The sequence below is a fragment of the Athene noctua genome, chromosome Z, assembly GCF_965140245.1.
Source record: "Athene noctua chromosome Z, bAthNoc1.hap1.1, whole genome shotgun sequence".
Classification (NCBI taxonomy): domain Eukaryota; kingdom Metazoa; phylum Chordata; class Aves; order Strigiformes; family Strigidae; genus Athene; species Athene noctua.
The window spans coordinates 40,561,904-40,577,540 of NC_134077.1; positions in this window are offsets into that span (position 1 = coordinate 40,561,904).

The following is a 15,637-nucleotide window of genomic DNA, read 5'->3' on the forward strand; positions in this document are numbered from 1 at the left end:
CTGCAAGGAATGTGGATTGCTCAAAAGCAAAAAGAGGGATATGTTGGGAGATAATGGACATGTGAGCAATCCTATACATGTGCACGCCTCGGTAAGGACATAGAACAAAGAAGTCGGCAAACAACTCCAGGAGAAGGGTTGGGCGGAGAAAGACATTGAGTGTGGCGCTTATTATCCAATCGTGAGAAGGCTCGAAGTGCGTGGACAAAGCTAACTACCCAATCATAAGGATTGTACCACGTACCGTTCGCGTGCACAGGAGAAACCTATAAAAGGGCTTGCTTACCTTCAATAAATTGGCATTGCTTGATCATACTGGTCATGTGTGTGTCCATAGCTCCTGCACAAGGCTGAGAACCCAAGTATCTGGCCTTGTTAGAAACTCCCTTGGTTTCCCCACCCTGAGCCCTGGCCAGGCTTTGGGTGGAATCCAACAGGAGGATGAAGCCAGAAATTTTCCACTCAAAGCAAACGTGCCAGTTATTTTGGCTTGTCGATCTCTGGTATATAAGGCTGGACCCTCTTGCAGCGACTTTGGAAGCCTCAGCTATGGGTGGATGCACCATGTAGGATTTCCAACTTGCCAGGACAGACTCTCCAAACCGTCTCTGTAACCAGGGCTGCCCAGCGACTGGATGATGGTAACATATGCAAGTGGTGATGGATCTCTCTTAATCACTACTCTCTCAGATAGTAATGATTTGATGCATTTCCCTGTATTTTCGTATTTGTTGCTTTAGGCGCATGTTTTTTTCTTACTGCATGTTTTCTGTTACATTATTTAGTTATCCCCAGTAAAATATACCTACTCATTTCACTCTGGTGTCTGAGTTTAATTAGTATCCTTAATCAGCAAAACAATACGTGCATGTTCTGTGGAACAGAAGGTCTCATAAAAGATGTAGAGAGACTAGTTTCTGAAGCATTCTTGATCAAGGTGGATTACCTCTTGGGGTCTGTTCTGCTAGCAGTTTAACCAGGTAAAGGTCTGATTTTTCTCCCATCATGCTCTTTCCAACAGCAGACAGTTTCACCAGGAGAATGCCGTGGGAAATACTGTCACAGGTCTTCCTAAAGTCAAGGTAGACAATATCCACAGCCTTTCTCTCATCCAGTAAGCAGGTTGCCCTGTCATAGAAGGAGATCAGGTTTGTCAAGCAGGACCTGCCTTTCATAAACCCATGCTGACTGGGCCTGACCATCTGGTTGTCCCGCACATGTTGTTCAATGGTACTCAGGATGAGCTGCTCCATCAGCTTCCCAAGCATGAAGTCAAGCTGTGCTTTCACAGATCATCCTTCTGACCCTTCTTATATACGGGCAACACACTGGCCGATCTTCAGTCTGTCGGGACATCTCTAGTCAGCCAGTGTGAAATAAGTTTACATGATTCTGTTATTATAAAATAATGTTAGGACTTTCTAGTCCATTTTCACCTACATCAGCATATGGTTTTGCACAGTGTAAAATAAGTTTAAAATATTGCTCTTTTTATATGTATTTTTGACTGAACTGTTTTTGTATAACTGCAGGTTTGAGGGGGCAGGGTGACGTAATGTGTATATAGCTCTCTTTGGTTTTGCAAAGTCATCCTGACTCCATGTTCTAATGGGCCGGTCCAAACTAGTTCTGTTAAGTGTTGTTTACAGTTATCTGGGCCCAAGAAGAAGTTATTTGTAAGATGCATGCGCAAAGTTCGGGGTCACCAAAAGGGCAGGTTGAGGAAGAGTGTTTACTTCACCCCACGACCACCAGAGAGGGGCAAAAAAGACCCCAACAGACAAAGAGAGCATGCACGAGAGAGATCTCCATAAACCCACCCTTTTCTCGGAAATCCTATGAATAAGTATTAAAGGTTATAACTATGTATGAGGAGAGAGGATAAATACTGAGGAGGGAAACCGGTTGGCGTAGGCCGGGTAGAGCAGGGGCTCCTGGTTCATCCAGTGCTGGTTTAGCTTATCTTTATTTATTTAATAAATCGGAAGTTTTGTTTACGACTAAATTTGGATTCGATCATGTATAACAGCCAGGACTGCTGGTAGATGATTGAAAGTGAATTGGCGAGCACCCCAGCCAGCTCCTTCAGAACCCTTGGGTGTATTCCATACAGCCCCATAGACTTGTGTATGTCTGTGTGATGCAGTAGGTCACTGAATATCTCCTCCTGGATTGTGGGGAGGTTGTTCTCCCAGTCTCTATCTTCTGGCTGAGGAGGCTGGATCCTTTCATGTACTGAGAAAAAAGAAAAGTCTTCTTTAAACTAGGGACTACTTTGCATGGTTTCTACATGTCTAGAGGACCGGGACAAACCTGGTTCTGAGTCTTGCTCACTGCCAGCTGTCCATATTGGCCTGGTCAACACCACCTCTTCCCTGTGGAGATGGAGGCTAAGGCTTCCTTTTCACCTAGAAAAAGTTATATTTCTAAACACAAGCATGTTAAGAGTGGAGATGTCTACTCATGTTTCAGTATGTGTTACAATACAACAATACGAGCAGAACCTTCTCAACGCTTTTTTTGGAGTATGTCAGCCAGCCTGAAGGCCTAGCCCATTGCTATGACTAGTTATTATGACACTTATTCTGCAGTCTTAACCATAGCTCCAGCTTTGAGTAATTCAAGACTTCTCTGTAAACCTAAGCCCAAGAGCCTATGCTAAAACCTTTGCCTTCTGAAAAACTACATTAATATTTTACTCTTTCATTCTCCAGCTCAAATGAACTGGAAGGAAAACAGTAGATGACAACTTTGTTTCAAAGTGTAGCTTTAGACTGGTCAGAGACTCCTCCAACATCCCTTACATAGTAGAGTTACTTTAAAAGAAGCAAAACACAGAATCATCAAGAAAATCAGAGGTGTCATTCTGCTTTGCAGATATCAAATCAGACCTGTTTTCTGAAAAAAACTCCAAACATTTAAAAGATATTTTCATTGGAACATTTTTTTTGAAACTTGATTCACTCCAAACTTGGCTTTTGTTGGAAAGTGTGCTAAACTGCAAATTAATATTTGCAGAGACTTTTAAAATTAAATTTAACAGGTCACCAAAACTGCCTATTTTTTATAAAATAGATTAAAATGTCATTAATTTTTTGTATGTGTGGAAAAAAAAAGTGGTAAGGTTATTTCTCACTTGAAGCACTGGCTCTCAGAAGTTCAATTTAATGAGGAAAGTATTAATAAATAATATAATACCTTTATTTTTTTAACTATGTTGTATATTTCTTGTATTGAGAGGCAAAAAATACACCTAAGAATTGCAATGGTAAGTAGAAACTTCATCTGAGACTTGTAAAATTCATTGTGTGCTTTTTCAGAGCTGCTTAAGCAGAGCAGAGGCAAGGCAAGATGCTGTAAAAGTGGCTCTGCTCAACTCACTCTTCAATGAATTGCCTGTGGCAGGATCACAAAGAAATTCATCATGGAAAGTGTTCAGAAGGCTGTTTCCTCAACCAGCATAATGTGAAATGATACTTAAGGAATTTTACTATCCAAGTACTCATGCATGACTGGTTTATTGATTAATTTCTCCAATAGGATTTTGAGACCCTCTGCAAATGTATCTTCAGTGTTAATCCAGGTAAATTAGGGTTTGTGTGTTCCTCAACTATATAGAATTATATCAGGGGGAAGAAATCTTATGAAGATTTTGTAGGCAAAATAAGACCTTGTGGGCAAAATCAAAGCTCTCCATAGCCTACTTCCCTAGCAGTGACCAACAGACAGATGTTACAGGTGCTCTGAATTAAGCAGCCACCCACCAAAAATAATAAGAAATTATTATTAACACAGGTAACTAGCTCTCCATAAATTACAGGTTCAAATGTCTGTGAGAGGAGAACAGAAGAGCTTTCTAGGGTTTAACAGCAACCCAGAACACATAACAAAGAACTCTATAGGGTTTAACAGCAACCCAAAACGCAGACAAAGCCCCACTCCCTGGGGTTTAATGACAACCCCAAACGCATTACAAAGCCCTGCTACCTAGTGTTTAATGAAACCCAAAACACTTTATCACTCACCTGACAAGCGAGGGCTCTCAACCTCGAGGACCTGCTCAGGGCAGCATCCTGACCCAAGGCCCCTCGAGGAGTTTCCTTGGGCAGCATCCTGACCCAAGGGAAGAGCCCTCAACCACAGCTGCTACTCGAGGGAAAGAGCTCCCCCGAGGGACTCCATTTATACCCAGGCCGAATCTGACCTGTAGTCAATAGCGGCTCCTATTGGCCAAAGGCCCCAATTGCCACAAGGCCCTGAGAACAAAGACAGCCCCGAGCTGCTACGCTTCAGCAGCCAAGAAGCTCTGCTTTCATTGGGTGGATGCACCTGCCACAACAACAGATGTGAAAGGTCTTAATGAAAGAAATCTACATGTTTATTATTCTTCAGAACTGGTGAATCCAGCTGACAAAGCTCAAAGATTTAGTACTTTTTCATCATTGTTTTAATAAAGATTTTCCAAGCTAATTTAATGCTTAATACTATGGTATTAAAAGATCAGTTTTGCAATGCTGAGTTAACCCTTAGAAGTTGCTTAGATTTGTTTTCTCTGGAGTTTATACCTAAATGGTATATTAAGAATTGGTGATTGATTAGCAAAATGTAAACTGATCTTGAGGTTAGAAAATGATTGTGGATAACGGAGGCAGCATTATATAACTAACCCCTTGTTGTGTGAAAAGCAGCAGTAAAAAACACCACCTGCAGAGTGCAGTGAGCATGTAAACAATAAACGGGCAAAACCTGAAGGTCAGTAGGATGTAAAAGTAAAAACAAAACTATGTAAGCAGGTGGCAATAAATTGGGAGCTTGCACACAGTGCAGTGGCATTTGGACTTGGCAATGCCTCCCCTTCAACAAACTGGTATGAGTTTGTCAGTCATTTTTCTGTCTGTTGTCTCGATCCTGGCTGGACTGAGACCAACACCTAAATAAAATATTTCTAGCTCAGAACAATACTATGTAACAAATCACCTTAGGGTGTTAGAAATCCTTAAAAATTAAAGCAGTAATTTGCTAAAAGCTGTATCTAATAGATTCAGAAAGCTTAATTGAATTCCTCTTATGTTTACATTTCTGATAAGTATGGAAGAGATTTTGAAAAGTTTAGAAACATTAATATTTCTTGTATTTTGTGAGATGATCTGTAATGTTCACTTTCTGAGTAAAAGAAGATACTTATTTGGGGAAAGACACAGAAAGAGAGGAGTGCAAGGCAGTCTGGTCTGTATCTGTTTTACAGATGAAGGGAATGGGTTTTTTTCCAGCACTGCAAACTTTATACACTTTGGAGGGACAAAAATTGATAAAAATTAGGAAAACTATAGCATGATTTATTTTTTTGTGAAATTTAAAGGGAGTTTTTATTCAAGTAATATATTATTTTTAATGAAAATCTTTGAGGTAAAGTGTTATGTACTTTTCAGAGTTCTACTTGGATCTCCTTCAGGGGTATTTAAAGGCCAGCATAAATATTTCAGCAGCAGCATGTTGATACTACAGCATCTGAAAGGTATTAATTTACTCTCAGTTCAGTGGAAACATTTTGGGTAGAAATCTGTTTAACTTTGTTGCTGAACACCTGGGATTACCCAAAAGAATCTGTCCCAAATTGTCTCATGTTGCTTTTCTAGTTTTCTCCCTAAAAATGAGGAGAAGGAATGAAGGAAAACTCTGTCCATTGATATACCTGGCTAATTCATCCAGCTATTGGATTCTACTGAAAATGAAAATGTAAAATTACGGACCATTTCATCATACTTCATTAATATGGCCATAGAAGCACCTTATTAAATGCCTTAACTACAGATGTACTTCATGAAATGCAAAACCTTCACAGTCAGAATTATCAGTGTGGTGATAAGTATTCCTTCAAACTAGACAAAAATTACTTAACTGAAGGGGCTTATTGTTGTTTCATTTTGAATAATTGTGTATAAGACTTTAGGTGGATGAGCAACAATATTGGAGATCAGTGAATCCTGAAGCCACGAGATAGGCTCTCCTACCCATACCAGAGCAGGTAAAATCAGCTGAAGGGCAGCAAGGCATTGACATAAAAATATATTCTGCTGAGCCATGAATCCCTCCCAATTTTCTTCAGAAGTGCTCTGGACGGATGCTGCCTGGTTTGTAAGAAAAACTAAGAACAGCTTCAAAATTTTAGTCAGCCATTTTAGTCCCATTACAGTCAATTGTTAGAGCTGTAAAAACAAGAATGTTATTTTGTGTTTTTGAATGGATGAAGAGGTCTGGACAGAATAAAACAGCCTGTTTCCCCCTTTCTGCTTCTCCTTCTCCTCAGTCTTATGTTTTCTTCCTGTCTTTACACCTGATTTTTTTAGAGCTCCAGAACCAGATATATCTACATAATTTTCCTTTCTGTAAATAAATTAAAATTCCAAATTGCTTTTTTCTCCCATAAATGTATGTCTTCTTTACAATAATGGTATTCTTTTCTGGGTGGAAAACACTTCAAAGCATTTCACAGGCCCTGCATTATCATTTTCCCAAGGCCTTCTGCTCTCTTTGTCATCTCGCATTATTCATTCCATTATCCATTGCTGGGATAACACTTTCCTTCTTTTTCTCCTCCTTTGTTGGTACAGATGAGAGTGTTTTTTCCACTGCATGCCAGTGCTGAGGTATTTCAGAGCATATTTGAGCGATAGCAAACACCAAGTTAGAAAAACCTAGCACAATTCACTGGCTCATCTAGTGAAATTGAATAAATCAAGCTAGAAACAGCCTGGCTAGATGGAAAAGAAGGAACTCTGAACAGGTAGCATGAAGATCACGGACAAAAGGAAAAAATACCAGATAAACCAGCTCAACTGTATCAGGAGAAGAATGATTTAAGAATGACCAGTAGGATCTGCGTGGGGGGACTAGCTGACCAAGCCTCTAGAGTGCTGAATGCTTACTGAAAAGCAAACATTGTAGTATTTCTGGGTAATCACACAACTCCTTTCCTCCTTCATTAACAGCTCACTAAGTGATTTAGCATTATTTGCTATTAGTGTAGGAAGACTGGTAAGCATCCAAAGGCATCAACAATGCAAATATTCATTACATAAGTGTTTAAGGAGAAAGAAACCAGAGTTTATGAACTGTCAGAGTCCTTTCAGAGTAATCAGATGGTATAAAAAATGTTGGTAAATTTAATAACTGCCACAGTAACTGTTATTTACAAAAGCAGACACCCAAACAATCTGCTGTAGAAAGAAGCAGAGAGAGGGGTATTTGAAATTACTCAGGTTTGCAGTACTAAAATATGTTTGTGACTATAAATAGTTATGAATATTATATGATTATATATAATGAATAATATGAATATAATTATATGATTATATATAATGAAATTCTAAATCGCACATCACAGATCAACCACCTCAATTCTTAATCACTTTGTCTTATTCTTCCCTAAGGGAATACTTATGCATCCCCTAAGGTATGCTGATGACCCAGACACTAGTATTGGAGCCCATCTTTGCACACTAGAGTCAAATACTGGAAAGACAATGCTGGAATTTCAGGCTGACAGTGCAGCTTCTCCTTCATTCACATTTGAATGAAACAACTTATTTCATGACTAATATCTTACAAAATTCATTGCATTTGAGGCATGGTGAGGATGTGATGAGAGAAAGAATGAGAGAAAACTGGATTAAGATCACATTTGAATAAATAAAGGTTAACTTTTAAACTCCACTGCAATAAGTAAAATGGCAACATCACGTGACTGCTGTATTAGAAAACAGCGGTGTTCCTTCCTGACTCAGTATATGTACTCAAATTCCATCAATGCTGTACTTAAAATGAACATTTGATAAAATGGCCTGTTTGATTCCAGTTACTAATAAAAAATACCAAGCTAAATCTAAATTATTGGAGAGAATACTTGTGAAAAGTATTAAAACGTGGGAAGGTGACAGCTCTGTTTTCCTTTCTTTTTCTTTCTCTGGGCTTGGGCCTCTGTGTAAAGGTGTAGAACACTCCAAACAATATATGGAAGGGGTACCTGCTAAAAGACAGTAGCCCTGTCTTTTAGCAGTTTTACACACCAGCAAGTTTCTCTGGATCTTTCAGCTGCTCCAGTTCTTTAGCACTGTAAGAACAGCAGAATCAGTGAATGCTCTTTTTCATTACTTTTTTTTTTTTTTTCCTTTTCTTGGCAAAGTCCATGCAAACCGTCATGGGTGGTATTCCAAAGGCCTTTCTGTCCAACCAAGAGTTACTCATTAAATTGTCATTGTGCCCCAGAGCACTCTCAGTGCCTTTATTTGTGGCCAAGGAGCATCTGAGTGCCTTTCTACTTGACCCAGACATCTGAATGGCCTATCTTGGGAGCCAGTGTCCTCAAATGGCCTTTCTGTGTGCCCTGGGGAGCTCTGAGGGTTTTCCAGTGCATCCCAGAAACCTTGGAGTGCCTTTCTGTGCTCCAGGGTCCTCCTTGTGCTTTTCTGTGTGCACCAGGCAACACCAAGTACTTCCAGATGACCCCTGAGGGGACTCTGAGTATTTATGTGTAGTCCAGGGGCCTCAGATACCATTTTGGCAAGGACACAGAGTCTTCTGGCAAGCTTTCTGTGTATGCCTATCCCTAAGGGTGAAACCACAGCAGGAAGTTGACTATGAGAGGGAACAGGGGAATTGATCAGGGCTGTATGTGCTTGCAGGTGCATGTGTGTGTGCGTGGGAGTGAGGAGGTCTGTACCAGCAACTGGAGTGGCATAGTTGATTGGGGTTAGGGGGGTGGGATGTCATACGTCCATGTGCCAGCAACTGTGGAGACTGGGAACTGGAGGCCAGTTACTGGGCAGAGTGAGTGCAGCAAGAATCAACTAAAGAACAAAAATGGTTGAGTACTTTCAAAAGAAGGTGGAGTTGCTGGACACTGGTTTCTTTTCCATCAGGAATATCAAGGAATAAAAGCCTGGGGGCAGGGCATCCCAGAAACTTGGGTTTCCTCCAGTGCTAGGTGGGCAACAGGGTCTAGTGGTGGTGCCAAATATTTTGGGCTTTAGATTTGAACTTTTCCAGCTGGTGGCAAAAGGAGGAGTATTGGGAAATTAAGATGAAGGAAGGAAAGGAGAAATACAGCTGGAGAGACAAACTGAAGTGACCACAAGCAGGCTAAACACAGTTTCTGTTTTCCTTGTTGCTGTTGTTGAAATAACCAAAATGTTAGAATGCAGTAACAAGAAAACTTAATATGAAGAAAAATCTCTAATATGATGAACATGAGGTTAACAATAAGCATAATTTAAAAAAAAAAAAATCTCAATAGTTCCTGCTATAATTGCACTGGACTTGGTTAATAAGTCATTCCCCCAACATCAGAAAACTTTGTTTTGCACATGAACAGCCTCCTTCTTCAGCCTCTGGGTGGCACACGGCTGTAAACTGAAGAAATGTGGACTGTGGAGAAAGGACACACACAGAAGCAGCCAACGATTCTATGTTGAAAAAACACAGTAGCTCTGCTGATCCAGAATAATGTCACAACGTGCATCTTAGGAAGGCTTTGGGTTTTGGAGACTGTCGAGAAAATGAAGGTAACTACAGCTATGTCTAAGAACTCCACAAACCAGTGTGAAGCTTGTCTGGTGGCGTGGGAAAGGGCTCTGCCCTACAGGCAGTGGATGCTGTGTTGGCTGTTCTGTGTGTTCCAGCTCTCTGGCAACACTTTCAGTGCTCCATAGTTTTGGAAACAACAATAAACAAACAAAAAACCCTCAGAAGAAACAAGGCAAAAAGCATTTGACCCTAATTTGCATTATTTCAGTAGAGTCTCACTTTTTAAAAATAACCAAAGATGTGATTCCACTCTCATTTGCGCAGAGTTGAATCAGGAGAAATTGAAACTAATGCAATGAAACAAAAAGGTACAAGCACAATTCAACAGGGACTCAACAGACACAAAAGGAGCCAAAGTTCAAGGTCAACAGTTCTGTGTTGAGCCTCTAATCTGCTGAATGCTTTCTTCTGCATTTGAAATTTGACCTGAAACAAACTCAGATGACAGATAGACAATGACAGAATATAGTTAGCCATTTGATAAAATTGCACAGGGAAGCTCACTTTGAACAAGCAAACAAACAAGCAAGCAAACAAACAAAATCTAACCAACCAACCAAAACAACTTTCATAATCTCATGAAATTAAATTTAGGAAATGTTATAATAGAAAAATAATACTGCACATAGTCCCTCTTGAGCAGAATTTCTCCCTGCCTAGTTTTCCACCTCCCCAGAATCAGTGATGTAAAAAAACCCCCAAAAAACCAAAACAACCTAACCAAAAAAGCAAAGACAGCAGTTTACTAGGATTGTTCTAGGCTAACTGAAGACACTCAAAAAACATTGTTTCTGATGTCATTAGAAAATTTACAGTATTTTTCATCAAGTCTTACCTGCAAACAAGAAGGAAGAATGAAGCAGAGTTGGAAGGATGCTTCTACATTCAGTTGCAAGTTAAAGGACTATGTCAAAGTGGATTAATCTTTACTGAACTGCAATCACACACCCAGGGAAAGCATCTCTACAGGCTGCAGGTACAGTCACCTAAATGAGAAGTGAGTTTCTGAACAGGTTAAGTTGAACTGGATCCAGGTCTAGAATTACAAGGTACAGCACAGTAGATTCTGTGAATGCGACTCAAACCATTGAAAAGAAAGAAGAAGAATGTGTCGCACGAGAAAAAGAAAAAAAAAAAAGAAAAAGAAAAAAAAAAAAAAAAGAAGAGAACCACTACCAAACTAGGTAAAGTGTAACAAGAGCTGCCTTGAATACCTCTTTTCTACTCAGCAGAGTGTGCTCACCACTCATCCAGGGTTCCAAGAGTGTGTTGAAACTTGACATACTTTTCTGCTCCTGCAGTTGCATTTTTAGACAAGATTTTTTGTTTTCATGGCTGAGGGCAGCCCTGCTACCACACCATGGAGAACATGCAGAGGCCTGTCATTTCTCTTGGTCTTTCACATCACTCTTTCTTCCACCTCTGCTACAGCAGCATGTGATGTGTGTCATGTGTCACACTGCTGTGACAAGCAGCAAATGAATAGCAGCAAACCAAGAATATTCTCCATGTGTGGACACAGCAGACAGATGGCAAAATCTTACATGTGAAAACATACAGTCTCAGATCTTCTGGTAGCATTCTTACTGTTACAAAATTTGTAAATCAGATCTTTGAAGTGCTAAGGCTTGGATAACAGGCCCAAGCCAGAGTTGACTTATAGATGAATCCTGTATATTTTATAACTGATAACCATTGTGATAGTAGGTATTGTGCTAGGTTATAACAAACCACCTATGCTGATGTAAAAAGTGCTAAAACATTGAAATACTGAAGCCTGAACAACAGGCCCCGAGCTGAAGCTGCTAACTTAGTATGTAATCATTAACAAAGTATGTAAACTCGCTAGTGAAAGATGCAGTTTAGACAGAATATAATCAGTAGTTAGAATGAAATACTGAGAGAATGTATTGAACTTTCCTTGCTCAGCCTTGTTCAAGGCTGAGAACCCAAGTGTTCATCCCTGTTAGAAACTCCCTTGGTTCTCCCCCTGCCAAGCCCTGGCCAGGCTTTGGGTGGAATCCAATAGGAGCTCGAAATCAGGAATTTTCCACTCAAAACAAAGGTGCCAGCTATTCTGGCTTGCCGATCTCTAGTATATAAGGCTGGACCCGCTTGCAGCGACTTTGGATGCCTCACCTATGGGTGGACGCATCACGTAGGACTTCCCACTTGCCAGGAAATGTTCTCCAAATCCTCTCTGTAACCGGGGCTCCCCAATGACTGCAGATCTGGTTGTTGGTGATGTATGCAAGTGGTGAAGGATCTTTCTTAATCACTGTTCTCTCTCTCAGATAGTAATGATTTGATGCATTACCCTGTATTTTCCTGTTTGTTTAAGTGCACTATTCTATCTTTTCCTACTGCATGTTTCCTGTATTACTCTGTTACATTATTTAGTTATCCCCAGTAAAATATGCCCACTCTTTTCACTCTGGTGTCCAAGTTTAACTGGTATTCTTAATCAGCAAAACAGTCTTGACCAGAAATGTGTTTGGAAAGCCAATTAAGTTCAATTTAATTACAGAGGCATTCCTCCTCAAGATTCTCATGGGCCACAGAGAGGTAACTAGTGACTGTGGCTGTAGGGCTACAAGACTTCCTATAGCAAAGGCAAGGACTTTCAGAGTTTTAACCCTTGTTTTGATAGATTCTATTTTATTCTCTGACTCCTTTGTTTTGCTGCTTTGGTCTATTAAGCTAGAGATTCAGTTTTTCTCTGCTTGCTTTAGTGTGCTTCAAAGAAGTGACAACATACATAAGAATCTCTCATAACAGTTGCTCTTCTGTTAAACATAAATTTTGTATGTAATTAGGAAGATAATATATTCACCTGCATAAAGCATGAAACTGTAATTCCTACAGAACATATCTTTCAGAGTTGTCATATTACAGGTAGTGTCATAGGCTTGTCTACAGCTCTACAGTCAAACATATAGAGCTATCCAAGTGGAAATAGAGAGGGTGGTATGAACGGGGAGGCTGTATTGACCATGACATGCCATGAATTTCAAGATCTTATTAGGCACAACAGAACACAGTAGTGCTATTGCACACAGACTTTGCAGACAGACGATGAAGGGTCCTTATCCTTTCAGAAAAACTTTGTGTTCAGTTTTAATCTGGGGAAGCATGTGAGTGTGGTACAGAAGATGGAGTGAATTCACTTCTCAATGAAATGGATTAAGATTTTTTTTTCTTTACTTCCTAGTATAAGAGCAAATAACCAGTTTTGTTTAGCTACTTTCCATATGCTTACTTAAGTATTTTAGGTTCAGTCTTCAGATGGCACATTTATTGCTGCAGCATGACAAATAGTTGGGCCGAGTATTCTGTCTGGCTCTGAAAGTTTAACTCTTTGTTTCCACCCCATATCATCTACAATCTGGTGGTCAGGAGCAGCAGGTGAACCAAATCCTGGAGCAGTATCTCCATTATATTGGTTACCATCAGGATGCCTGGATCTTTGTTCCTGTTGGCAGAATGCCTGCAGCAGTTGTGTCCACTCTTCCATGCAGCAGACCTTTCTGAATGCTCAGTGTGGCTTTCAGGCCTGTGACCATCCAGATAATCCAGTGTTTGTCCAAGGTCTTTCCTCTGCACACTCCCTTGAGCAGTTGCTGCATGTACATTTATTTCTTCAAAAGCAGATAGGAAAATCAAAGGTTGCTTACCAAGATGGTGCGGACAGATGTTGGTGACTGGCACCAAACTTTGCACTGGGGACTGTGTTTGTCCAGTGAACATGTTCATTCAGTGTGTCCATCTTCTAAGTCAGATCACCATTACCTGGGCCCACTTAAATTTGTGGCCCCAGTCAGGTTGCATTTAGTCTGCAGCTTTCACATGCTCTCAAGATTCACCCTGTCCTTCACTTCTCCCTACTAAAACTTGTTCACCCAGATCCCTTACAGAGAGTCCAGGGCCAGAAGTATACTGTGTCCAGCTATCTTGAATTGCCAGATATTCAAGGGTTCTCTGCAGTATTTGTCTGATTGGATGGGGTACAATCTGGATGACTGCTCTGGGAGCCAGTATTGGAGGTGCATGCCCTGGCTAAGGTTTGGGCTTTATGCCTGTTCTGGTAAACTGGGTGCAATGGCAGGTGGAAGGAGGCAAACCCTGGATGGTGTGATGTTAGGTTACATTGCTATCTGTTCAAAGGCAACAATGTTTTGTAATTATTATGCATTGGGCTGCCCTTGTGTTACCAGGAGACCTCTCTAAGTAGTTGCCTGCTAGAGACTTCAAAACCTGTATCTCATTTTGGGTCAACTCTGACAGGTAATGGGGAAATCCATGGATCATGGTGTTCAATGTCTTATGGGGAATGGCAGAAATTGTGGATATATTGTGAAAGTGTTTACAACTAGCTGTCCTAACCACTATGGGTTCAAGAGGATTAACATGATGAAAGGGTTACAAAACGGTATTTATATTTAAGTCACTCACTTTATGATCAGAGAGCACCAGAGTGGGCTTGAAAGATGGAGCTAACTAACCACTCCACATTCTCTGTTCAGTGGTGCATTTTGCAGTAGATTAAGCCAGTGAATGACAGGCAGACCAGGAGTAAGAAAGGCCCATTTCCAGGAGAATGCTTCCTTCTGAACTCTTAATGATCATATGTGACTTTCAATACATTCCTGTGTCCAGGATGAAAATCAGCTTTTCAGCAAGCGGGTTGGAAATGGTGGGAAATAAGGTCCCTTGACTAGATTGTTTACTTTTCAAGAAGTCTTAAAGGTGTGTTAGTAAGAAACTGATGAACAATATCTGTGCGTGTGTGTGTGAATTACAATTAGATCAAAACATCAGTTGTTTTTATGGAATGCTTTTTAGCACATTCCCCATTTCCATTCATAATTCCAGCACATTCCAGTGTGCTGGAAAAAAATTTCCAGATTATTTGGAGGACCTGACTTGAAAGAGACCATACATACCGACATTTAGAACTGAACCATGATCTGTGGCCTCAGCCCTATATCTGTAAACTGCAGCTGCATCTCAGGAGTCATGTGTCCTTGCATTTTTCCTCTTAACTATTCTTTCCATGACTTGTGCTTTTTCCTTTAAGGAAAAGTACAGAGATTTAAATCATATTATTACTCTGCTGATGAATACATTACTAACAGTGTAATGCCAGGCAAAATGATCACAAAACTTTCAAGGCCAAGCAAGTAGAAAATACTTTCCTGATTCTCTCTATCCTATGCCAGTAAGAAGTGAAAGAAGAACAATTAACATCTCCTGTTCAGTTAGGCAAAGAAATTACTGTCCTGTTGTTAGAGCATAAAAATAACTTTACCAGAGTGGTTACAGTATGATGAACTGATTAATATTTTGGTTAATAATTAATATCAGCATGTCTTAAGGAATAGTCTTCTTTTATTCCAGCTGCTGTTTGTCAACTGTAATAATGTCATGCAAGCCCAAGTCTGATGTAACACTGCTCTTAATTTTCAGTCCTTATGCTTGCCATGTAGTATAGGAACCCAAATGCCTTCACTGACCTTTCTTACTTCCTGATTCTGCCAGTTGGTACATTTAAATAGTACACTACAGCAGTTCTGTTCCTTGTTGAGTGGCAAAAATGCTTGAGATGTTTCCATCTGTTCTCTACTCTATAGATCATAATACTCTTCTGTGCCTCTGAGATCTAATGTATTAAGAAGCTTTAGCTTGAGTTTTACTATGTGTTAGCTCAGCAGTGGATGCCATACTTGGCTAACGGTTTGCCCAGGAAGGAGAGATTCTAAAAATGGCAGAGTGCTAAGTAGCTGATGAAACCATCTCTGACTTGAATATTGGGCAGTTTTCCAGCTGCTTGAAAAAAATGCAGTATACATGTGGATTCAGCTGATAATTTGAACTGAAAACTTTAGCTTCTAAAATGAAAACTAGACTGTATTTTGTATTGGTTGAATGTAAATTCATGGGAGAATTCTAATAGAGTTAAAATATGATCTGGTTAGATATACTTTAAATACTTACATTGAAAATCTAAAATTCTGAATATTTTCTTAACTTTTTATGAATCCCATATTATTTTCAT